General features: G+C 37.7%; 1 long non-coding RNA gene across 1 annotated transcript; it reads left to right on the forward strand.

The window, feature by feature from the left end:
- The first annotated feature begins 43 nt into the window (after window positions 1-43).
- LOC116550143 lies at window positions 44-25,563 on the forward strand. Its single transcript, XR_004268252.1, has 2 exons — window positions 44-198; window positions 22,837-25,563. It is a non-coding gene; the product is annotated as an uncharacterized LOC116550143 (long non-coding RNA).
- Window positions 25,564-26,458: the final 895 nt, after the last annotated feature.

The following is a 26,458-nucleotide window of genomic DNA, read 5'->3' on the forward strand; positions in this document are numbered from 1 at the left end:
AACCAGTAAAAAGTTGGCTTTGACGCCAATGGGCGGGCTTGGGCCTAGGGAAGTAGAAAAACAAATCCGGTAGCGTTGCTGGGGCCAGAGTAAAACCGGGGCGAGTCTCAGCGGTTTGAGGTTCTAGAAAGCTTTCACGTCTTAAGAGAAACACCTGCGGGTGAAGAGAGGCGTCAGCGGACTCTTGGAAGAGATGAGGTGATGTTTCTTTTACTCATGGGAAATTTAGGGATTGAAACCTGAGGAGGAAGCCGGGCTATCCTCCCGGAAGAAGCTCCCTTCGCATAAATACTCATGGTTGAAAGTCTTAAGTCATAAAACAAATGCCTTTAAAGTGCCCAATTTATAGGCAGTAACGCATCCTTGCTTTCTCTTACCGCTTTTATAGGGACTCCCCTTAGGCAGTTTGCTGACAGTGGGGAATTTTAGGTGGGGAAGAGAAGTGTTGAGTGGAATGCCCTAAAAGCTTTTTGCACAGATGATGGGAGGCTGGAGTGGAATGAGAGAGAATGACAAATTTGGAGGCGACAATGACTGAACAAGAGAAATCTATGAAAATACTCGAAACCTGGCACGAAGCCTTATAAGCCTCTAAGCAGGCTTGAACTACCACACAAGGTTTTGAAACATATGTGTTAGAACTTGTGGGTGGGCGGGAAAGATAAGGAATAGTATGTTTGCCGGACCAGGTGGGAGATTCCCTTCTCAACTTAGAAACTGTCCTACGTAATGTTTCGTGTCCTCCTGTTTTTCCTGTTTCATCTTCATAACAAGTCCAGTAGGTTTGCGACAGGCAAGCAAGTCCTCAAAATAATTATACATATATTTGAAAAGATCATCTTTCCACATTTGAAACTCTGTGACACACTCAGTATTGAACTCATTAAGATCCAATTGTAGCCAGTTCTGTTTCTAATTATCTATCTTAGAGCATGACAGTTCCTCCTGGGATATCAAAGAACAGAACTTTACTTCTGGGCGGGCACTAATCAAGGCTTGACAGGTCCCAGCAGATGATAGGTCCCATCTAGAGATAGTTAGAATTTAACTTACACAAGATTAACTAGAGTTGAGGCCAGAACGGCTGGAAGAGGCAGCTTCCAAATCGTAGACATTTGCCTTCTTGCTCTTTTCTCAGTATCAGGTGAGGACAAAGTAAGGAAAAAAGTTTTCTACTGTAGTGTAATAAAGCTCCTAGTCAGTGCACACCATCACCATCCATACTCTGGAGGCTAAAGACAGCCATTCCCAAGTGGCAGTGTCTTGTGGCATTTGGCATTTAGGGATACTTAGCCTGGACTTAAGGGCACCTCTTCATTGGATTTACGTTTACTGTTGCTACGGATACCCCTGGAATGCTGGCTTGTCACATAAAACCTTAACAATATCAAACATCACCTGCCTTTAAGAATCATTCACAAAAGTATTTGGCTTATGAATAAGTCATTTTGATATAAGATGGAAGCAGTTTTATCAGTGATTCTGTCAAGAAGGAATTAAAAGCAAATTTTCATCACAAGCAAGCATGGTCTTCGTAAGACATATATGCACAGAGACTAACAGAATTTCAGGAGTCACCATTGCTTTTTTGCAAGACTGTTCTCCATACTTAATTATATTACAGTATCATATACTGAACCCTGTGTCCTGGTCTGTTCAATGAGCTGTCTCCCTCATGAATTCTTAAATAATGAGGTTGTGATTCACAAAGATGATCGTAAACCCACTTAAGGCAAAGGTGAACTCCAAAGAATATTAGACTTATACAGACTTAGTTCTTGACAGGGCTTTGGAAATTAAACTCTAGCTCCTTGTTGTACAGATAAAGAAAGTGAAGCTTAAGTGATGTGCTTAGAATTACTTGGTTGGGCACAGATCTTGGACTAGGACCCAAGGTTGCTAATGGATATAATTCTGGGAAAATGCTTCTTCTTCCTGCTGCCTTCTCCTCCTTACTGGAAAAGCAATGTATTTTTTTAAATTAAGATTAATTTTAATATTCACTTAAATTGAGGACCAATCATGAGGAATTCAATTCTGATATAGTAGGTGATATAGACACTATGAAAATAATTCAGTATCATCAACTTTTGATATAGTCTCTCATCCAAACAAGAAATGAAAAGCAATAAATTATTACAGCTATGTTGTCTATTTGTCTTCCTTTCTGTTAGAAGTGTATATCAAAAAGTCATTATTAACCCATATGGTACTTGGACTTTTAGTAGAAAATTGTCTTCCTTGTGACATGAATAAACTACTATTCTTTGATAGCATACATACCTGGTCAAAATAATTTCACAGTTCTGTGCACAGAGCCTCTAGCCTTTTCCAGGTATGGTTGAATTGGTCCACTGTCCATCTAAACATCATCCACAGACCTCAGCTATTCTGCCTTTTGCTAGCCTAGCAGAACCATTGGCTCCCTCCATCCAGCAAACTCTGGAGTTAGCTAGTTCTATATCCCATGTACAGGAGTGTCTCCCTTTCTTCACAGTATCAGGACACACCATGAGTTTGTTATTTGCTGCCAGTGTTTAGTCTCCAACTGTACCCTACTTACTTAAGGGTCAGGTTAAAATTTGCCACCCGTAACCTGGTATAATAGACCTATGTGTGGCCCCCATCATTGACCTACTCTAAGTACAAGACTCCCTTTACTGAAACTAAAAACTGGAAATGCTGTTATGGATCAGCCATGCAGACTTCTCAGAAGGGACCTTAAAGTCTGTCCCTTTCTTTCAAAAGTTAAAACTTAGAATCCTCATCTTCCTCACAGAATAGTGTGAAGAATTTTGGAGGCAGTTTTGGAATAGCTTTGCAATCTTTGAAGCACCTTACATCTGCCACTTTCCAGCACTGGGAACTTAGGCAAATGCTTGGCCTCAGCCTCAGCATCTTTATCTGTGAAATAGAGATAAATGGCCAATGTGAAAATTAAATGGGATAACGTAGTGTGTGCCTGGCACATGGAACGCATTTCATAAATGGTAGTTGTTATTCTTAACAATTATGGTAATGATAAATGTAAAGCATTTTAACTACTTACAAGTATTCTTATTTAAGGAACTCAGTAAAGTCTTCGCATTGTGCTTGCCTCTTTTTCCTGTTCTCCACTCAAGTGGAGACCTGGACTCTTGCAAAGGACATGAGACTGGGATTTCCCCAGCCGTCTTGCAGCTACCCAGAGAGGTAACGGGCAGGAAGTGAATGCCAAAGAGGGCACAGACCCAGTGGCAGAGCCAGGAACCTCTGGTATTGGGAAGCCTAAACTATGTGAAATTCCCCTACAGTAAGACTCAACATTGAGTGAGCACCTTGGGGTAGGAAAAGAACCAGGTTGACTTTTTTTCCACCTACTTTCAGATCTGGGACAAGGATAGGGGAAAAAAGATGGGAAACATTAAGAATCTAGAGAGGTGCTTTCCTCTTTTACAAATTCTCTGCTCCACTAAGGAAAAATCCATGTTTCTTTAAATGCTTGCTGTTTCTATGGTGGTAAACACAAATTCTGCCCTGTGGAGTTGTTTTTTAAATCTTACATTTATTAATTATAAATGTATGTTTTAAAATGTTGTATAAAGTTTAGCAAAGCAAAACCTTAAAGTACCTATAATCCTACCCTCCAGAATTTATTTTTAACACTTTGTATATCCTATTTTTCCCATAAATCAAGTACTTAAAAAAAAACTGGAATCTTTGTATATATACTGTTTTGTGGTAATCTTTTTTACTTCGTTTGTTATGAACATGTCCCAATGTCATTTAATATTTTTCTTCAGTGTTTAATTCCACTACACGAATGTGCATTCTGGTGGTATGTCTCACAGTCCAACCAGTCCTCTAGTCTTCAGTATTTAACTTGTTTCAGTTTCTTAAAAAGATTCAGTGATTTAAATGGGCTTCTGCTTTCTCTAAATGACAGTGCTCCAGGAATGTCTACTACACCAATGGCAATGCCTACTGGCTCCTGTCTTTCTTCAAGGAGACTGATAAAGTGGCCAGGAATTCTTTATATTCTGATATTACAGAGCTAAGAAAGGTGAAGATAGTAGCCTGATGGCTACTGAAGGGTTTCCTCTTACCCTCTGTCTCCACAGGGTTTTCTATTATTTAACCTGAAGAAAAGATGTTTAGCTGAGGAACCAGGATGGGGAAGTGGTATGGAGGGATTGGTGGATGGAAATCGGAGTGTACATTAGTCCATTTTCATGCAGTTGGTAAAGATATACCCAAGACTAGGCAGTTGACAAAGGAAGGAGGTTTAATTGGACTTATAGTTCCATGTTACTGGGGAAACCTCACAATCATGGCGGGAGGTAAGGAGGAGCAAGTCACGTTTTACATGGATGGCGGCAGGCAAAAAGAATGAGAACCAAGCAAAAGGGATTTCTCCTTATAAAACCATCAGATCTTGTGAGATTTTTTCACTACCATGAGAGCAGTGTGGGGGAAACCGCTGCCATAATTCAGTAATCTCCCACCAGGTCCCTCCCACAACAATGAGAATTATGGGAGATATAATTCAAGATGAGATTTGGTTGGGGACACAGCCAAACTATCAGAGCTCCATCAGTAAATCCTCACAAAACTCCTGGCATATGTGTCTCCATTTACAGATAAGGAAAGTAAGACTGGGGGAGAGAATTTGTCTAAGACTGCAGAGCTAGTTACACAACTGGAGTTTGACTCCTAGTCTTGGTTCTAAACTCTTCCCACCATGCACTACTCCTAAAAATTTTTGGCTGTGACTTCATTCTTTTCTTTGGAAAATTTGTTGTCAGTCATCTAAGATCTATTTATCTGCTTCCTAAAAATAAAAATTAAACCCCTCCTTACTGTCTAAGATTTTCTTCTGCCTATGGGCTTCCCCAGTGAGCTAGCTCTTCGCTATAAGAACATATCCTCATTCTTGGATGAAGACTCAGATAACATGCCTTTTCCCCTACATATGTGCCTTATTTTCTTAAAGAAGTGATGTCACTGTTTATGTTGGGAGGTCAAACTCATAAAAGGAAGTTTTTATAAACCCTGCGTCAACTTAAGAACATTACACACATATTTGTTTCCTTAGCTTTGGGGATTTATGAAATATGTTCTATATAGCAATAAGCCTATTTTTCTGGTATGGTTTATATACTGGTTCTGACGGAAATTCTAAAAGAAGCTTCTCAGAATTGTTGACACCCATGAAGCATCATTGAAATGGGTGTGTAACCTCTTAATACAACACTTAGAAGGCAGTGACACTTATTTGGAAGTGTAATTTCTAGAATGTCTCGTTAATGCCTCTTTACACAATCTAATCAAAATCAGTATCAATCAAGATACATGTTTTAAATTTTTTTTTCCATCTTCCTCATCCCATTCATGCACACACCACACCCCTGCACACTGCCAGCACCTTAGCCCAAGCTACCATCACCTCTTGCTGGCATTTTCTCAGTCATCTCCTAACAAGTTTTTCTGAATCCACTTTTACTCTCTTCTAGGCAGCCAGGGGTGGGTGATACGGTAGAATACCTCAGTGATTGTGTCATGGGTCACCCCTACCACTCCCTAGCTTAGAACAAAGGCTTCCCGTTGCTCCTTATAGTTACCCTTCCTTCTCCCTATGACTGTTTGGCCCTCACACCTGTGTTTTCCCTACCTAGAGTGCTGCATCCTTCCCTTCCCTGTTCCTTCTCCACTCCCTGCCCCCTTAATCTAATGATTCCTATTCAACTTTGATATTGAGTGGGCATTCCCCTGGAAAAGCTTGATCCTACCTGGCTTATATCTCTTAGGTTAATTACATGTTGTCAAGGCACCATGCACTCCTTCTTTATAGAACTTCACATAAATGTACTTACACTGTATATGATCTGTCTCTCCATTGGTCTTCAAGCTCCCTAAAGCTCCCTAGGGCCCTGTGGCTTTGGTTTACCACTTGTCCACAATGTCCAGCATAATATATGTTAATAAATGTATGCATTAAAAAAAATAGATTACATTTCCTCTTTTTTTTTTTTTTTGGTAAATAGTACTTATATATAGATTCACACAAATAAATTCAGAAATCATATAACTCAACTCTGTTATAGTTCAGAAAATAGAGGCTCAAAGTAGACAAAAGAATTGCTTGAATACAAAAGTAGTTACAGCACAGCTGAGTTACACAAGTAAAGCACAGAATGAGAATCGAAGTTTCTTATGCATAGGGTAAAATCAACCTTGTTGATTGTTTTCTTCCAGAGAAAAACAGATGTAACATGCAACTGAGAGGCCTTCCTAGGGCAATGAAAGGCTGGTCTTAGCAGATAAGGTTTCAGGGGCTGCACTAGGTAGAGAAAGACATGTGATCACTTAGTCAAAACAAGTGCCAGGCCACAGATGCTAGTCAGCTGAGATGACATGAAGCCTAAGTGGTTTGAAAAATGCAGAGGGAAAAAAATTTTAAGAAATCTAAAACAGTATAAAAATCACAACAGAGAATAAAAGATACCCTATTTAAAGATGAAATCATCTTAAGCTTCTAAACTAGGCCCTTCTATGTAAAATACTTTTTCTTTGGGTGTAAGCATTTTGGAAGCTACGTGAGATTCTAAGGGGCACCGTTTTTAAAAATGTTCTCTACTGGCTTTGAGAGCTATTGTTTCTATAGCAACTTCTAGGTGTTGTTTTATGTCTAGAGAGAGGCTACTTTTCTTATGACTCCAACATGAGTGAGACAGAGTTCTGTATGTTTCCCATTTAAGTGCTCACAGAATCCTTATAAAATAAATTTAGGAAATAGCTTGACTGGCTTCATTTATTAGTAACTTTTGAAGTAAGGAATAAAGAGAGTAAGTAATTCATTACTTGTTTATATCATCAGTCAGTGCCAACCACTAAATTCTGGTCTCTGCCAAGTGAGTGTCTTAACTAGTTTCTGATGTTGTCATTCTGTGAGGTATCAGATAAGAGGAATTGGTAAATTGCTGTTTGCAACCAGATGATGTGAAAAGCAGATAGGGAAGAAAAATCACTCTCATGTGATGTTCTGTTTACTAAGTGATCATTTATAAAGTGAGCAATGGCAAAGGCTTCAAAACTTGATGATTCGAAGTAAGATGATATTTAGATTGTTAGGATCCTAGATCACTCTGTCACAACTGAAACAAAGAAAGAACTGCAATGCCAAATGACACACATTTCTTCACCATCAGAATGCCAAGCAAGTATATAAAGGTCTGGTATCTATATCTTGCTAGAGTTTCCCTTCTGTAGAGAATTGTTTTTACACATGGTAGGAAAGGACCTGTGTTCTCAGCTCCAAACCCAACTATATTGGGTACAAGAAGAATAGACCAACCTCTAACAAACTATTAAGGAAAATATTTTCATTTTATTTTTATCTGAAAAAAGTTAAATATAGCATATATATACATATATATATGTTTTTTTTTTTTCTCTTTTCCTAAACTCGTCTATTTCCTTATGCTTTGCTGCATCTCTGCCCTCTCTAAAAATGGGAGACAAAGAGAAAAAAAAGGGTAAGGAATAATAATAAGTAAAATCTTCAGAAATGTACAGGATTTGATCTCAACCAGCAAATCACAATAGGTAGCCAATTATTCTTTGAAGTCCTCTTAATGTTTAAGAACTAGTGTTAGGAATTTTGAAGGAAATGAATTAATATTTTTAGTGCCAACCATAAACAAGTCACTGTGCCAAGTACAAGAAATATAAAAATAAATTAAACATCCCCTTGTCCTGAAGAGCATGGCCAGTAGGGGAAAGACTAACTCAAGTATTAATTACAGCCTAACAAATATAAGTACGAGTAGAATGATTAAGGGCTCACAGAGTATTTTGGGGTAGAAAGGGAGTGCTTAAGTGCAGAGATGTTTAGATACTTTAGATACTTGATGGAAGAGGTGAATTCTGAGCAATATTTAAATATGTGTAGAATTCCAGTCAGAATTGCATAGTAGGTTTCCACTGTAAACATCCAAAAGTATTTAACATAAAAAGAAAATGCCTAAAATGTATTTTAGAGTTCAAAAACATGTAAACATTTCCATGGACCAAAAACAGAATAGAAACACAGAGCCAAAGGCCTGATGTGCTCTGAGATTAGTGGCAGCTATAGAGGCTACTATTTCCACTCCTCCTGGGTAGCACATCCTAGCACGTACTACACTAGAAGGTGGTTGCTCAAGGGATGGGGCTTCCTCTTTTGAAAGAAGCTGGAGGTCCTGACCTGCTGCCACTGCTGCCTGGGGCAATGGCTTACCTCAACCAGCAACAGAAGAACTCAAGGATGTTAGACACAGCCTTCCCACTGGAAACTGGCCTGGAATAAACAGTGGAGAGACTGAAGATACTAGAGACATAGTGCTGGAAATCTCGTGGGGTCAAAGGAGCAGAGAAAGCACCCACCCTCTTTGAGCTCATTCTTCTAAAGTGGCCCTTACTTGGACCATGTTTTTAAAGAAATACATTGACATAGGCATAAGACTCTGGTAACAGAAGTTAGAGGGAGCTGTGTGAAAGGAACTCTGTGACCATGGAGAAATAGTCAAGGTGAAGATCCCTCCCAAATAGCAGTGCAGACTTCCTTACCTGGCCCTACCCCCAGACTAAATCCTTGTGTTACACCCTCCATGTGTCATTTACAGAAAGAGGTGGATTGGAACACAGTAACTACTCTGCTGATTTCCCAAGACTGATTCATTTTAGAAATATTCTATCCATTCTTTCTTTGAAGAGAGACACATTTTTTTCAACTCAAATATCCTTATTTGTTGGTTAGAATATATTATCTATTAGCTGGGCATGGTGGCTCATTCCTGTAATCCCAACATTTTGGGAGACCGAGGTGGGTGGATCACTTGAGATCAGAAGTTCAAGACCAGGCTGGCCGACATGGTGAAACCCCATCTCTACCAAAAATACAAAAGCAAAAAAATTAGCTGGGCATGATAGCATTCACCTGTAATCACAGTTATGCGGGAGGCTGTGGCCGGAGAATAGCTTGAACCCAGGAGACAGGGCCACAGAGCAAGATGCCATCTTAAAAAAAAAAAAATACCATCTTTTGCTACAGTTACAGATAAGAGAAATGAAGGTACCCTGGAAAAGGAAGTGAAAGAAAGCAATGTGGTCTGGACTATTCTGAATTGTTGTCCAAGAGGACACCTTCCTAGGACCCAAAGAAGTTTAAAAGAAAATGTGGGCAATGAGGACTGGAAAACTAAGAACTGGAAAACCATTCAGGTGACACTAGCCTTGGTGAACTTACTATGGTGCAAGTTTCCCATTCAATTTTGTAGACTCAGAAGCTCAGCCCACCATTTTATAAGCTATAAAAGGTAATGATTCTATTATTTCCAGGGTTTTTTTGCTGCATCTGCTTGTTGTTCTATGCACCACCAAATATAAACTCACTGTTCCAATCATTGTAAACTTTGAAACTATTACTAAAAAGTGGCTTGGTACCCAGCAATTATGCCCCAGCAATCTCTAATCAACCACTACTGTCATTGAACCAAATGGAAATATTTAATTCAGTTTAGTATCTGCACAGATACCTCATTTCATTGCTCTTCACTTTACTTCATGCTGAAGATACTGCATTTTTCACAAACTGAATGTTTGTAGCAGCTCTGTGTCAAGCAAGTCCATTGGTGCCATTTTCCCAATAGCATTTGCTCACTTTGTATCTCTTCCACATTTTGATAATTCTCAGGATATTTCAAACTTTTTCATTATTATATATGTTATGGCAATCTGTGATGAGTTATCTTTGATGTTACTATTGTATTGCTTTGGTGTGCAATGAACTACACTCACATACTACATCAAAGTTAATTGATAAACGTATGTGTTCTGACTGCTTGACCGACCAGCCATTTCCCCATCGCTCCCCATCTCCTCTGGCCTTCTTACTCCCTGAGACACAGCAACAATGGAATTAGGCCAATTAATAGTCCTGCAGTGACCTGTAAGTGTTCCAGTTAAAGGAAATCATGTCTCTCACTTGAAATCAAAAGCTAGGAATGATTAAGTTTAGTGAGGAGGGTGTGTCAAAAGTCGAGACAGGCTGAAAGCTAGGGCTCTTGCACCAAGCGGCCAAGTTGTGAATGCAAAGCAAAAGCTCTTGAAGGAAATTAAACTCCAGTGAACACACAAATGGTAAGAAAATGAAACACCATTACTACTGATATGGAGGGTTTAGTGGTCTGGATAGAAGATCAAACCAGCCACAGCCTTCCCTTAAGCCAAAGCCTAATCCAGAGGAAGAGTGTAACTTTCCAATTTTGTAAAGGCTGAGAAAGGTGAGGAAGCTTAAAACTAAAGAGAAAGAAAAAAGTTGGAAGTTAACAGAGGCTGATTCACGAGGTTTAAGGAAAAGTATCTTTATGGCATTAAAATGCAAAGTAAAGGAGCAAGTGCTCGTGTAGAAGCTGCAGCAACTTAGGCAGGAGATCTTGCTAAGATCATTGATGAAGGTGGCTACACTAAACAGATTTTTAGTGTAAATTAAACAGCCTTCTATTAGAAGAAGTTGCCACCTTGGACTTTGATAGCTAGGGAGAAGTCAATGCCTGGCCTTATCTTTTCTTATCTTTCATGGCCTTGATATTTTTGAAGAATAGACATTATTTTGTCAAATATCCCTCAATTTTGAGTTTGTCTACTGTTCTCTTGTGATTGAATTATAGTTATAAATGAGAATACCATGAAATAATGCTATGTCCTTACTCATCATATCTCAGGGCTCATGATGTTGATATCTTTTTACTGGTGTTGGTGACCTCAATCACTTGATTAAGGTGCTTTCTGCCAAGTTTCTCCCCAGTAAAATTACTGCCTTTCTCTTTGTAATCAGTATTTTAGGGAATATATTTTGAAATGATTCAAACTTTATTTCTCCTCAAACTTTCACCCACTAATTTTAGCGTCTCTTGATGGAGGATGTCTGCAAGAGTTATGGTGATGTTTAGTGATAACTTTTTGTATTTTTCTTTCATTTTACATTTATTAATTCAGATTCTATCATAAGAGCTGTCCCATCTCTCCCATTTATTTGTTTATATCAGTATGAATTCATGAAAACTTATATTTTATGGATTATAATCTAATATTATATAGTTGACTCTTGAATAACATGGGAATTAGGGCCACTGACCTCCATGCAGTAAAAAATACACTTACAACTTTTGGCTCCACAAAAACTTAACTCCCCCCAAAACTTTACTACTTCTGGCCTACTGTTGGCCGGAAGCCTTCCAGATAACGTTGTCAATTAACACGTATTTTGTATGTTGATATACTGTATTCTTAAAATAGAGAAAAGAAAACACTACTAAGAGAATTATAAGGAAGAGAAAATAAATTTACGATTAAGTGGAAATGGATCATCATAAAGGTCTTCATCCTCATCAACTTCACAGTGAGTAGGCTGAGGAGGATGAGGAAGAGGAGGTGTTGGTCTTGCTGTCTCAGAGGTGGCAGAGATGGAAGAAAATCCGTGCATACGTGGACCTCACAGCTCAAACCCATGTTGTTCTAGAGTACACTGTATTTATTTTGCTGCTCTGATTGTTCCAGGTTTGGCATTTAGGAGCTCCTTTGTGATTGGCTCCTGTGTTTTTGTTTGTTTTTGTTTCTTGAAGCATTTTTTTACTCTCCGACACCACAAGCTATTCCAAGCTCATCTTGTTTATTACTTGCCCTAGCCCTGGAATCAACTATTTCTCCAAGGAATCTGGTTCCTTTCATTGCAGAATGATGTTTGAAAACCAAAATCTGAGCATTAGGTGTGAAATTGGTTAAAATTTCTGACAATTTCATGTTGGTGAGAATGTAAAGTAATGAGCTCATAGGAATTGGTAAAACCAATTTGGAAAACAATTCAGCATTAACTAGTAAAGTTGTAGGTAAGTACACTTCATGAATCAGTAATTTCATTCTTAGGCGAATACCTTGGAGAAACTTTTGCATAGGTACAGCAAGAGTCATATACAGCTTTGTTTATAATAGCACAAAACTGAAAATCACACAAAAGCCCAGTAGTAAGAGAACAGATGAATAAAATGAAGTACTCTAAGCTGTGAAAATGAATGAACCAGAGCTATACACATCAACACAGATAAATCTCAGATACATGATTTTGAGCAACAAAAAGAATGATTTCATTTACATAAAGTCCAACAATATGTAAATAAACAATGTATATATTTGTAGGGATGCATAAGTGATACCATGATAAAACTAGAAAGAAAAGGAAAATTATTACAAAATCCAGGTTACAGGTTCGGTATGGAGTGCAGTTGGGCTTCAGAGATACTGGTAATATTTCTTAGCTGAATGGTGGGTTAATCACATTGATTTTATTTAGATCATACATATATGTGGAATACTGCATAATGAAGAAGGAGGTGAAGAAAAAGTGGGGAGAGCTAGAGGAAGGGAAAGAAAAAGAGGAAAGCAAGAAAAGGACAGGAAGGACACAGAAAGGGAGAGAAGAAGGGAAAGAGAACCAAAAGGGCACTCCTATACTTTGTCTTCAGATCCGGGTGAAGTTCAGATTGTGACACCAAATTTATGTGTGTCTTTAGATGAACCACTAAACTTTAATAAGCCTCAGTTTTCACACCATTTAAATAGGAACAATGTGCTCCATCCTGTGTACTTCACAATGTTATTACATTGATAACAGTGTAAAGATAAAATTGGATATTTATATAATAGCACTTCAAAAATTAATAAAGGATCCTACAATGTAAAACAAAAAGAAAAGTAATACATCAAGTTATTATCTTCATTCCTAATGCCAGATATGGTGTATCTCAATATTTACATATAATTTCATATTCAGTGACTGTGTAACTTACATCCTGCTCCTTTCTCAACTAAAATATAAAGAAGAAAGCAGATATTCTGCTTTCACAAAGTTTAGTTTGCTCTTCTGACAAAATTTGTAGAAAAGCAGCTTACCCAAAACATTCTGAACTCTCAAGCTGCAGAACTTGAGGTATTTTCTCATTCTTGAAGGGTAATATTGGTCTGCTCTCTGGTGGTCAGAGAAGAAAGCATATATGAGGGGGTTGTCAATCTGTTCCCAGTTTCAGAAAATACATTGATAATCAAGATAGCAGCTACCATACTTTATTACGTTCCAGGTTCTGTGCTAACTACTTAGTTCTCATTATCTCATTTAAATCTCACAACAACCCTAAAAGATATAATACATCATGTTAGCCTCATATTTTTCGGTGAGAATTTAGGGTCACAGATTTGAAGTAAATGCCCCACTGTCACTAAGTGAGTGATGGACAGATTGCCCCCTCAGAGGTGTCTGTGGCCAAAAGCCCAAACTCAGCATCCACCTCACATGTCTATTGGACAACTGAGATCTCCTTAGAGATCTTAATATCTTGTGTTATTTTCACTGTCTCATTGTCCCTGTTCTTTACTTGGAATAATCATCCTCCCTATATTTTGACCAGACCCCAAGCTGGCTTCTTGTAGCCTCCAATTTCTCTAATTGTTGACTCCTGATCTTTTGTTTCTTTATCTTCTATTCTGTTAATTACATTCATTGATTCTTTTATAATATATAAGTAAATCATATTTACACTATATAGTATAACTATAGAATATTTAGGATTTAGCTATCCTTTAATTTCTGAAATAAAACTTACTTGGGCACAGTGTATTTTCCAAATATACTGTTAGATTCAATTGTTATATATTTTATTTAGGATTTCTTACCTATTTTTATTTGAGAGCCTGGTCTGTAATTTTGAATGATTGTTAGATTGTAATTCTAGATGATTCTAACTTTGTGAGATGAATTGCAAAATTTCCTGGCTTTGATGCTTTGACATAATTTGGATATCATTGAAATGATCTACACTCTGAATGTTTGAAAGAGTTTTCTTGCATAGTCATTCAAGCTTGGAGATGTTTTATAGGGTAGATCTCTTCATATGCTTTTCATCACCTCACCTTTTCCCTGACCTCTGCTGCTACCTAGCCTATCCTGTTTCTTATCTCTTCTTGAATCAATTTTGGTAATTTGTGTTTTCTGTATAATAAACCATTTCATATAGATTTTCAAGTTTATGGCACCAAAATTTACGTTGTATTTTCTTATAATTTTTAAATATCCGTTTTCATTGTATTTATAAGCCTTTTGCTATTCAGGTTGCCATCCTTTCTTATTGACTGCAGCAACCTCCTGACTGGTCTCCCCACATCCACTACCTTTCCTCTGTGTAACTACCTCATCCTTTGTCATTCCTTGCTGCATCCATCCATAGGCAAAGAGAGCTATAAGATCTTAACCACAAACCCCACACATAAGAGAAGGCTATTGAAGTAGCGAGGTGGTTGTAGTCTCTTGCTAGCAGATCTGTACTAAAAATCACAGCTGGGAGCTGTGGGACAGAGTCCTGTGCCCATTCTTGGGTATCATAGTTGTCGTTATAACTTTATAACTAAAGCCTGGACGAATTTCAAATATAATTTGTAAAGCATTGCTGACTAAGAAGTTTTTTCCTCCTGACAGCAAATACAGGTGACTTTTCCAACATCACTTTTCCATCTCTCTGGACACCACCTGAGTGTCCAGTGAGTCAGTTCAGTTCTGACACTAACAACCCAGAGTTAGTCCAGACCCCACAGATTTTGGGCTCCATTTTACAGGACTACCCCTTGACACACTCTTCAGATGCCATCTGTAAGTCCCAGGCCTCCCATTCTTCTGACTGGCCAGCTATAAATCAGAGGTTCTCATGACTCCCTCCTCAGGTTTGATGCTTTTCGAGAACAGCTAACAAAACTCACTGGTTTATTATGAAGACTACCACTCTGAACAGTAAAGTGGAAGAGATTCGTAGGACAAGGTGTGGGATCTGGGGTATAGGGCTTACATGCCTTCTCTGGTCATGTCACTCCCCTAGCACCTTGATGTGTTCACCAATATGGAAGCTCTCCAAGTCTCATTATTTAGGGTTTCTTATGGAAGTTTCATCTGTAGGCAAAATTGATTAAATCATTGGCCACCAGCAATCAATTCATTCTCCAGCTCTTTTCCCTGCCCTAAAGATTAGAGGAAGGTGGGTGGAATGTTCCAAGCTTCTAATCAAGGCTGGTTTTTCTGGACCAGCCACCCTCCTGAAGCTACCTAGAGACCTACAAAAAGTCACCTCACTAGAACAAAAAATACTTCTATTACCCTTATCACTCAGGAAATTCCGAGTTTTGGGAGCTTTGTGCCAGAAACCAGGAACAAAGGCCAAGTATCTTTCAGTGATATCACACTGACTTAAAAGAAATAAGGAATGTCCCCATGTACCAAAAATTGAAAATGAAAACCAACTAAAACTGGAATGATGAACAGTTTAAACAAATGAAATGGATCGGATTACCTTGGGGAAAATGCCAGTGGAATTCAAAGATTAAGCCTTGGGCTTTCTGCAAAGAAAATGAGACTCTGTCATTAAGCCAGTATCTTTGAAGAGCTCCAGAGTACTCCCAGATCAGTAGTTCCTCCTGGATCCAGAAAGCAATGCAAATTCCCAGTTAAAGCCTTCTGATTTGGAAATATGAAATTCAATCAAATATAACATATAATAAGATATTAACAAATATATCATGGACAAGAGTTAGGAGAAAACAACACTTAAATTCTTGAGAATTTAAAATATTTAAATTATTAAAGTAAAAAGTCATGAGCAAAATGTTTTAAGATATTAAAGATGGAATAAAAACTGAAAAATTATCAAAATGTAAATCTAATTTAAAATACCACGCACATTTGAAAAAAGAATGAATTAGGATATTTAGAAATAAAAATATCATTATTGAAATGAATAACCCAATAAATTAAGCAGCAGAATATATGTAGGAAGAGAGAATTAAATCTGAATACAGATAATAATACAGAGAGATAGGAGATAAATATTAAAGAAAGTAAATGTTAGGCTACATGATGGATAGAATTAGGAAATATAACATATGTAAGTTCAGTTCCAGAAAGAGAGAATAGAGAAAATAAAGGAAAGGCAATATTTGAAGATATAAAGCCTGAGAATTTTCCAGAACTGAAGAAAGGTAATGAATCCACAGACAGACGAAACAAGAGTCCAAGGTAGAACAGTTAAAAAGAAAGCTACACCCAGATATATTTTAGTAAAACCAGAGACTATCAAAGATGAGTCTTAGGCAGAGAAAAGAGGTAGAAAATTTACAAAGGAGGAAAAATGATGTCAAGTTTCTCAGTAATAGCAATGGAAGCCAGAATACAGTGGTAATAAAGATATTATCAGAAAAACATACGGAAATTATTACCAAGAAATCTTCTCTAAATAAACTTTTAAAGAATGTATTTCAGGAAGAGAAAATATGATTCTAAAAACAAGTTGAGAATATTCACATGCAGAAGAACACCTCACACCATATACAAAAATTAAAAAGGAACAAAGACCTAAATTTAAGACCTAAAATTGTAACATCTTTAGGAAAGAAACAAGGATAGACTTCACAATCTTGAATTTGGCAATGATTTCTTAGATATGACACCAAATGCCCAAGCAACAAAAGAAAAAGTAAATTGTATTCAAAAGCTTTTATTCTTCAAAGGACATTACCAAGGAAGTAAAAAGTCAACATAGAAGTATTTGCAAATGATATAAATGATAAAGATCTAGTATCCGGAATATATAAAGAACTTTTATAGCTAAACAACAAAAAGACAAACACCTCATTTAAAAATGGGCAAAGGACTTGTATGGACATTAATCCAAAGAAGACATACAAATGGCCAAGAGACACATGAAAAAATGTCTAGCATTGCTAGTGACTAGAGAAATGCAAATTGAAACCGTAATGAGATACCACTTCATACCCACTAGAATGGCTATAAAACAGAAAATAATGTGTTGGCAAGGATGTGGAGAAATTGAAGTTTTTGTACATTACTGGTGGGTATTTAAAATGGTACATCCACTGTGGAAAAGAGTTTGATTTCATAACCCACTAACAGATGGTAACAGTTTTGTGATTCTTCAAAAAATTAAACATAGTATTGCCTTATGAACCAGTAATTTTCCTCCTAGGTACATACCCCTAAAGAACTAAAAACATATTCAAATAAATATTTGTATACAAATGTTAATAACAGTACTACTCACTGTAGCCGAAAGGTGGACACAGCTAGATGTCTGTCAGTGGATGGATGGTGTACAGTGAAATATTCAGCCACAAAAAATCAGTGAAGAACTGATACATGATACAACTTCAATGAATCTCAAAAGCATTATGCTAATTTAAAGAAGCCAGACACAAAAGGCCACATATTGTATGATTCCATTTATACGGAATATCCAGAATCCATAGAAATAGGTAGCAGGATACTGGTTTCCAGAGGCTGCAGGGGAGGGAGGAATGGAAAGTGATTGCTTAATGAATAGGGAGTTTCCTTTGTGGGTGATAAAAACGTTCTAGAACTAGATAGTGGCGATGGTTGCACATCACTGTGCTGAATGCCTCTGAGTTATGGTTAAGTGATTAAATGGTGAATGTTGTGTTTTATGAAAGTTACCACATTAAAAAAAAGTTCACAAATGCAAAGAAGTTAGCAAACATATAGGTAAACACAGACATTGCACATTGTATATTATGAGAATAAATGATTATAATGTCTCATTTATGTGGCCTTAAAAATGAAAATAAAGTCATAGACACCATGAACATACAAGTTGAGGAAAGGGTAATCAGAGTTAAAGCATGTCAAAGTCCCTCTGAGGACCTATGAAGCCATCTGCTCTCAAGTACTCTTGACTGATCCATAGTAAAAAATGTTTTACATTTCCACCCAGTGTACACACATATGTATGTATATGACTGAAACAGAAATTTCATGAAATAAAACTTGCCCTAACCTTGTAGTGTTGTCCACTGGTATTTTCTAATCTAATTAATTCAATTTTTGAAATGCTGATTGTGGCCATTAAGTTGATGATATAACTCATAAGTGGATTGTTGTAACCCATAGCTTGAAATACGCTGGTGTAAAGAGCATGTGGTGGCCCCCAAACAAAGGGCTAGGCAAGAAGAGAAAATAGAGGAAAGGGTCTTGGTAGTTCAATATCCACTCTAATGCTCTGTAAGCAAGCATAGACAAATGGTAAATTGGCTGTTTTCCACAACCTTTTGAAGATATCTTTCTGCTTCAATATTATAATCTCCATGGGGCAAAAGAATATTTCCACTAGTGTACTAGAAGCCTTTTAAACAATTCTGTGTTTGAATAGTGTTCTGTGAATTGCCAAGATAAACTTTTCTTGAGTTATTCAATATGGATGCAGCTCATGGAAAGCATTTCAGATTCATGGATATTGTAAACAGTCTACTTCAATTTGAAGAAATCAGATCTGACCTGTGGCCTCACGCCTTTTTATCTTGGATAAGTCACTTTATTTCTCTTGGTTTCAGTTCCCTCATTCGTAAAAGTAAAGAGAGCCTTTAAGTTCTCTTTCTAAAATAGAATCTGTAATTCATTCTAAGTCTACACAGAGCCCCAACTTCACACACATACACATACACACACACAAATGCGTTGAATTCAGATGAAGAAAACTTAAGGTACATTCTTAGTGAAATACTCACAGCATTGGAATAATCTGTATTAAAATAAGAAGTGATGAGAAGTGATGAATCAGATGATTTATTGAGCATATTTCCCACTTATTTTAGATACATAATTTTTTTATTTGTAAGACATTTATAGTTTTTTAAATTAGTTGCTGATTTGGTGTGGTGTAGTTTACTTATTGCATGTCAGGAATTTACCAAGTTATAGAAGGGGATTATACTGGTCTGAGCCTGTACTATTAAACATGTCCATATTCCGTGGTAGATACATGGCTCGTGTTTAAATTCTTATTCCAATTGTTGCTAAGTACTTAAAGTAATAATATTTGGTAAGTTATGTTTACACTTGAGATATAAACATCTGTTTTCTCCACCACAGTTATTCGTTTGTGTTAGCTAGTCATGTAACCGTCCATACTGTAGAATCAGATGTGACTAAGAGATTTGGTGTTTTCAGTTCACCACTGTCTGGGAGGATTCCTGTGAGATGAAACAGTGGAAAACATACTTTCTGCTCCAGCCATACTGAACTATTTTCAGTTCCCTGAAAGGCTTTTGATCATTTTTCCTTATTGTCCTTTTTAAAACTTTTTTTGTGGAAAATTTCAAACATAGATAAACATAAACGGAAGAGTAGAAGGGACATCACTCATCACTCAGCTTGAAGTAGTATCAATGTTCTGCCTCGTTTCATTTATCTAAACCTCCACCTCCAGCTCCTCCATCTGATTGTTACTGTTTTTACAGTTTTTAAAGTAAAATATACATACATTGAGATGCACAAGTATTAATTGAACAATTTGAGCTGTGTGTCTATACCCTCACCACATTTCTTTCTCATAAGGAAAAAAGTCCTCCCTTGGGAGGAATCTCCCAAACCCTCAAAGGCACCACTGAATTTTTTCACCTTAGATTATCTTTATCTGTTCTAGAACTTCATATAAGTGGAAACATACAATATATACTCTCTTGTATGCAGTTTCTTTTCTCAGCATTATGTTTTATTCATGTTATTGCATGTATCAGTACAGTAATTCATTCCTTTTTATCGCTAAGTGCTAATATACTACAACTTGTTTGCCCATCCTCTTGTTAATGGACATTTGGGTGGTTTTCAATTTTTGACTATTGTGAACATTGCTGTACAAGTCCTTTTTGTGAACATATATTTTCATTTATCTTAGATAATTACCTGTGACTGCAGTTGCTGGATCAAAAGATATGTTTAACTTTATAAGAAACTGCCAAACTTTTTGTCAAAGTGGTTATATCATTTTATATTTCCATCAGCTGATACTTTGTATTGTCAGTCTTAGCTTTTAGCTATTCTAGTGGGCATGAGGTAGTATAACATTAGGGAAATCATCAGACTCAATTTAGTTTCTCTGTAGACTCAATTTTTCCATCTACACAATGGTGCAGTAAGACTTAGAAGTCAAATGAGATAATGTATTTGAAAGGGTCTTGTAAAGTGTGAAGACTTGATCATTGGAAAATATTCATCTTGGGAGAAGCCAAGGTACATGATGCTCGACTTACCACACAGTGCTCTGACTATAAATATATAGGATGAAAAAGATCAGACTGGGAAATAAAATGTGCGTTACTTTGTAACCATTTCCTTTTTGTCATATTATTTTCTTCCTTGAAAGTTATATATAGGAAGACAAATTCAGGTAATTAACTGGAACCCCATTGGCTGAGACTTCTAATCATGCATTCTCATCACCTATAGGCATCCAATAAATGTTAAGCAATGAAGTATTTAGTTACCCATTTCTCATAAGTACATAAATGTAGCTCATATTGTCCTTTTAAAGAACTTATGATTTCTTTGAGGAGATGTAAATAATCAATACATCTTCAGACATAATCTGCCTTTGGTCTGTTTCTGTTCAAGCAATGCTGAAGAGGCTTTTAGCTAGCCTACTACTTCCAATAGCTGTGATCTTTCTTGAATTTTCATATTTCAGCTAAATGTTTACATCTGTTGACTGTCAACAAAACGTAGCAACCACATGAAGATATTTCATTGAAAGCAAAATACGGTGTGCTTATAGATTTTCTTTTCTTTTTGTAATTGGTATTCAATGGTGCCTTTTTGTCCTCACTTATCAAAAGGAATCCTTCTTCCAGTGAAGTTAATAGTTAAGGAAATCAGCTTGAAAACTTCATGAGACCCATTTTTCTGGAATCAACATCAACGATTATCTCTTAGTAGCTCCCTGGAACCTTGGGATGGAGTGGGGAGGATTCTCTTCCTTTACCCTCCCCCATTTCCCATTTGGAAAATACAAATTCCCCAAGTCTTAGTTATTTGTTGAGTTTGATGTTAAGAGATACAAAAATCTTGTAAGGCTCACATTAAAGGGGAAACTGGACCACCCATAAAATCTAAAGAGAAAGTATTTTGTGAAAATTGTATCTGAAGGTCAAAAAAGTGTTTCTTACATTTATTTGCATTCAGATAAATAGTCAGCTACTTGATTTCTCAAAGAAAATTAGTACAATATTGTTTTCTAGCATACTAGGATACTTCTGTGTATAATAAAACACATCCTCATTGTATTGGTGTTTTGGTTTTACTCACTTACCTTTGCCCATTTTGGGGAACAGAATGGAAAGTAAGGTAATTTTGCTGAAGAAAGAGACATGGCTGATGCTGGTATGTGGATATGCATGTATGGGCATGTAGACCAAGGAGTCTCCAGTGTCCCCTGCCCACTACACTCTTCTTCAAAAAACATAATTACAACAACTAAAGTATTCTGGCAAGTTTGGGTTTGTGGATGTGTCATGGGTTGATAAATTTGGTAAATAGTTTCATATGGTATTTTCACAGGTGAAGAATTACAAGATTATCAAAAAATTGAAACAGTGTGAGAGGTCTATTGCTCAGGAATCTAATGGCACCAATATACCTTTTACTTCCCTATCCATTTAAATGTTTCTTCTAAAATCCCAATGTCAAACCCAGAGATTGAGGGCAGAAGCTTGGTCTCATAGCCCTTCGCAAAATAATTATCTTCCAGGTACTTGAATGTTAATTTCACTGATGCCTTCTAGTGCTACAGGATCGTCTCATGATATTTTTAGAGAAATGCTTGAGGTTGACATATGCAATGCAAAGATATCTACTGGCCCAGTCACAGGTCATTTAATTCTCCATCTTTTTGCTACCCAATTCAAAATTGAAGACTTTGTAAACTCTTGGTAACCAGTTTCCTTGTAAACATAACACATTTCGTGCCCTCCGTCTCCCCATGCCTTCTTTTCTGAGAAAACTGGGACAAATGTTCATAAACATCTGTTCTGGTTATTCTTTGATTTGTTGCAGATTTATTCTCTGTTCTCTGTGATGTTCTTTGTCCTGGGAGCCTGACCTCTAGGTACTTTGTTACTCTGGTTCCCTTGCCCTCTGGCCCGTGGGAGGAGAGAGATGTTGGAATATTTATTTTCAGTATATGTCTCCTCACCATTTATTCCTACTCACCATCTGCTTCACTGTGGTTCTATCAATGGCCTCATCACCCAAACTACAGCTACTGTTGGGCAGCCCATCTTGACTCTAGCTCTTAGCCAGCCTATAAAAACAGTGTTTTCTCCCCCTGCTGTTCAAGCCTGGGGATCGTCAGAACTCCCTGATGTTCCTAGTCTCTAGGTGCCTCAACATCCCATGCTGGTTCCTGTAACCCTAACCACACCTCTAAATATTTCCTTTATGAAAAAGCCTCTACACAACAAAGCTGAGTGTGCTGTCTCTCCTGCTGAGCCCCTGGCTGATAGAGCCTCCTGCCTTCAAGTTCTCTGAAGTCCATTAGACAGTGTCAGATTCAGGGATCATAGACTCCTCTGAGCCTGAAACCAAATAAGTACCTGAGCACACAGACTTACATTTTCTTCTGTGCACTCCCAGTACTTAGAGGGAAGTGTGATGTCAGGAATAATAATAAAAAAAAAAAAAAACTAATAGGAACATTTTTCTGAAACACCCTATGCCATTTGAGTTAGAAGCTCATAGGAAAATACTATATTTGCATCTTTTATGGTCAAGAATGGTATTTTCTGGGAACAGAAACAGAACTTGGGAAGATATAACCCTTTGCGGAGCTATTGGGATATGTATCAGCCATCGCCACAAAAATTCTGTGTCACAAACCACCCCAAAACTCAGTGTTTTAAAATACCAATCATTTAATCTCACAGAGCTGCAGGTCAGCTGGGTGGCTCTGCTTCATCTTCTTCATGTGCCTTGGACTAGTCAAGACATGCTCTTCTCGTGGCGATGACAGAGGTGCAAGAGGCCAGGCCCAACCACTCAAGCACATTTCATCCTCCTATTTGTGTCACATCTGCCAAGGCAAGTCACGCGGCCAAACCCAAAGTCAAGGATTTGGGGAGGGATATTTCTCTTGTGGAGGTAAAAGGGGGAAGGAGTAAATATTTTGGAAAGGGCCAGCTACAGAAAAGTCATTCAAGAGTGGGCTATAGTTTGTTCGATTAAAGGCAAGAGAATTTTTGTTTTAGAGTTTTTCTTCTCATTCTTCATAAGTGAACAAGAATGACTTTGCAGTGTACACCGCTCGGGTGATGGGTGCACCAAAATATCAGAAATCACCACTAAATAACTTATCCATGTAATCAGACACTACCTGTTTTCCAAAAACCTGTTGAAATAAAAATAAATAAATAAAATCAAGCTAAATGTCTTGTCATTCAGAAACAAAAAAAATATGTAGAGATGGTATTGATGTAGAAATAGAGGCATTTTGGGGTTTTAGATATTAAACAAATATGAAGATTTCATTATCTGTTCATGGTTAAACTGGCATTGCCAAACTTTGAGGCCTGAATCAAGCTTTGTCTGTTTTTATTTTCCTGCAAGATTCAGATCCCAAAAGAATTACTCTTATTCTGAATCCTGGCCAAGACTCAGTACATACCAATGAGTATGCCTGTGGGTAATTCTGCAATCTGGATATCAAAAAAAACAGTCAAATGGTCCAAAACTGATATTCCCTTATCTGTACAGGATTTCCCTAATTGGTAACTAATTTGTGCTTTAAGATTTATTCGAGCCCCTCAATTTGGAAGGGGTTAAAGTTGAAGATTACAACAGATTTCACCAAGCTTAGTATGCATCAATTCTTTTTTATCCTAAGAAGGGGAGGAAAATGTTTTCCTTACATAGGATTGAAAAGCCCTTAGTTATATTGTTCATCTATGGGAAGGAAAATAACTGTTTTAAAACAAAGGAAGAGCAAAGAAAATAGGGATCAGAACAACAAGAAATGTCCATTATGCTACTAGCACCATATGTGAACCACAGAGTGTCCATAAACGATGGTTGATTTCAATAGAAACATTAGCTTGTACCTCCAGCTCTTGAGGGCAGTACAAAAATCCAGAGCTGGGAGATACCAGTATGATTTGCAATCATAACAAACCTCACAGATCAGATGGTTCTAGGACTGGAATATAAGAATAGATTGGTTTGAATAGAAGAAGGAAAAAGCACTAGAAGACAGGCAAAGTGTATGGGAAAGGTTTGGAGTCAAGAATGAACAAAAATGTTTAGGGGATAATGAGACCACCTTGACCCACATAGGAAAGTGCTCAGAAATTAGATGGGTTCGAGATCATGGTGCCAGATTATAAGGGCCTTAATAAGGGCAAGGAATCTAAATTGTTACACAGTAGATGTTAGAAGCTGTTGGAATTCCTTGGTGGGGATATTACTTAGTACAAACAACTTCAGTTGTCACAACAGACTAGTCTTCATTGTGACTCTTGGCTAGCTTTTGACTTGGAGATAGTAATGATCATAGTGGACAAGAGGGGATGATTCATGTGTGTTTCAGCTCCTTTACAAATTTAATTTTAGCCTGAATCATAGAAAGACTCTAAAGCCTTTTCCCATGCATTTGTTGGCAGCAGCGGCATGTTCCCATGGGAACACACACCACTTACCTACTCAAACCTTCCTTTTGCCCTCGGCTTTTATTCATTGAAATGTTTATCTTTTCTACAAAGCATATTTACACGTAAGCTTAGAGTACTGTCTATTTTTTCTTCCACAACTGAGAATTCATCCTGAATATTTGCAGATACATAAAACTCCAGGTGTAACTCCAAGCAAAATATTATTAAAGAAGGAATTTGGATAAACCTGGAATGATAACATCACATTGAACACCATCTGGTGTAAACATTTTACTTTTCTGCAGTGGCCAGATGAAGGAAATATGGCTCTTTGTGCTTCTTCAGTGATTAATTCAGGAAGAAGCCTTTGCTGAGCTCAAATATAAAATAGGAAGAACCCACCTTCTACATGTTCGAGAAGGTTGTGATCCCAGAATGACACTGCCCTTTTCCTCTGCAAGAAAGATGTTTCCCTTGACCATCATGCCAAAGCCACAAACACTTACATTCCTCCATAATTCTGCACTGAACTCTGCTCACATAGTACACAATAATTTCTCTACTACTTTGTTCCTCTTCCAAATTCTAATGGCTTGAAATCCAAACTAGAGGAAGTTAAATCATAGCAACTGTACACTTTAGAGAAACTTTGAATTTGGCTACTAGAGATTTTCTGAGGTATTGCTTTTCTTAATTTATATGAAAACTGTTGAGCTAGGTTCTAGATTAAGTGCTGGTGATTCAGACATGAATAGGTCATGATGCCTCCTCTGGAGTGTTTCAGGGAAGACAGTTACATAAAAACTAAGCTGTAATAGAATTTAATAAGTCCTTTAATGGAGGTAGAGAGTTCTGTGGAAACACAGAGAAAGAATAATTGCTGCTTCAGTTTCAAGGAGGACTTCACAGGGCAGAAGGCATTTGGGCAAGTCTTGAAGGATAAGCCAGGACTCCCTAAGTGGGATGAGGGCACTTGAGGTGAAGAAAGATGAATAAAAGCATCAAAGTGCAGTGTTGGTTGTTATTTCTTTTTATTCCAGATGAGACAAGTCAGGAATCAGCGCATTCAGGGATCTGGGAGGCTGCCCTCTGTAAGCGCAGCCTTCTCAGCACAGACTTGCTGCAAGATGAGATTTCAGGACTGCAGAATCAGGCTGAGCGAATCATAAGGGTATTATGACTTCCTGGGAAACAAAATATTTGCAAATGCTTTTTTTTCCCCTGGGACGTGGTCTCACTCTGTCGCCCAGGCTGGAGTACAGTGGCGTGATCAGAGCTCATGGCAACCACGAACTCCTGGGCACAAGTGATCCTTTCGCCTCAGCCTCCCCAGTAGCTGGGATTACTACGTGCCACCGGGCTCAGCTAATTTTGAAAACACTTTCATAGAAATAGAACAATGGACTCAAATAACTACAGATATTCCAGACGATTAGAATATGTGGTTTCTGGAAGAGGAGCCATATTTTTCTAAAGGGAACCTAAAGGAGATTACCCCCAAAGTTTCAGGGACTGCAGGTGGTCTCAGTCTCCCTAGCCCCATGAACATGTCATTGTGTTTTTCCTCATCATTCACTTTTCACATGACTGAAATAGGAGTTCACTCCCTGTATCAGTTTCCTAGGGCTACCTTAACAAAGTACCACAAACTTGTGGCTGAAAACAACAGAACTGTATTCTCTCGCAGTTAAGTAGGTCAGAAGTCTGAAATCAAGGTGTCAGCAGGGTTGGTTCTTCCTGGGGATCTGGGGGAGAATCTGTCCATGCCTCTCTCCTCGCCTCTGGTTTCCAGCAATCCTTGGCACTTGTGGACACAGCACTCTAACCTCATGAAGAGGCTAGAGCTTCATGAAACCCTCAGATGTGTTTCCACCTGTCTCAAGTCTCCCTCTCTTTTGTCTTAAGT

The sequence above is a fragment of the Sapajus apella genome, unplaced genomic scaffold, assembly GCF_009761245.1.
Source record: "Sapajus apella isolate SASKATOON/1434 unplaced genomic scaffold, GSC_monkey_1.0 scaffold7, whole genome shotgun sequence".
Classification (NCBI taxonomy): domain Eukaryota; kingdom Metazoa; phylum Chordata; class Mammalia; order Primates; family Cebidae; genus Sapajus; species Sapajus apella.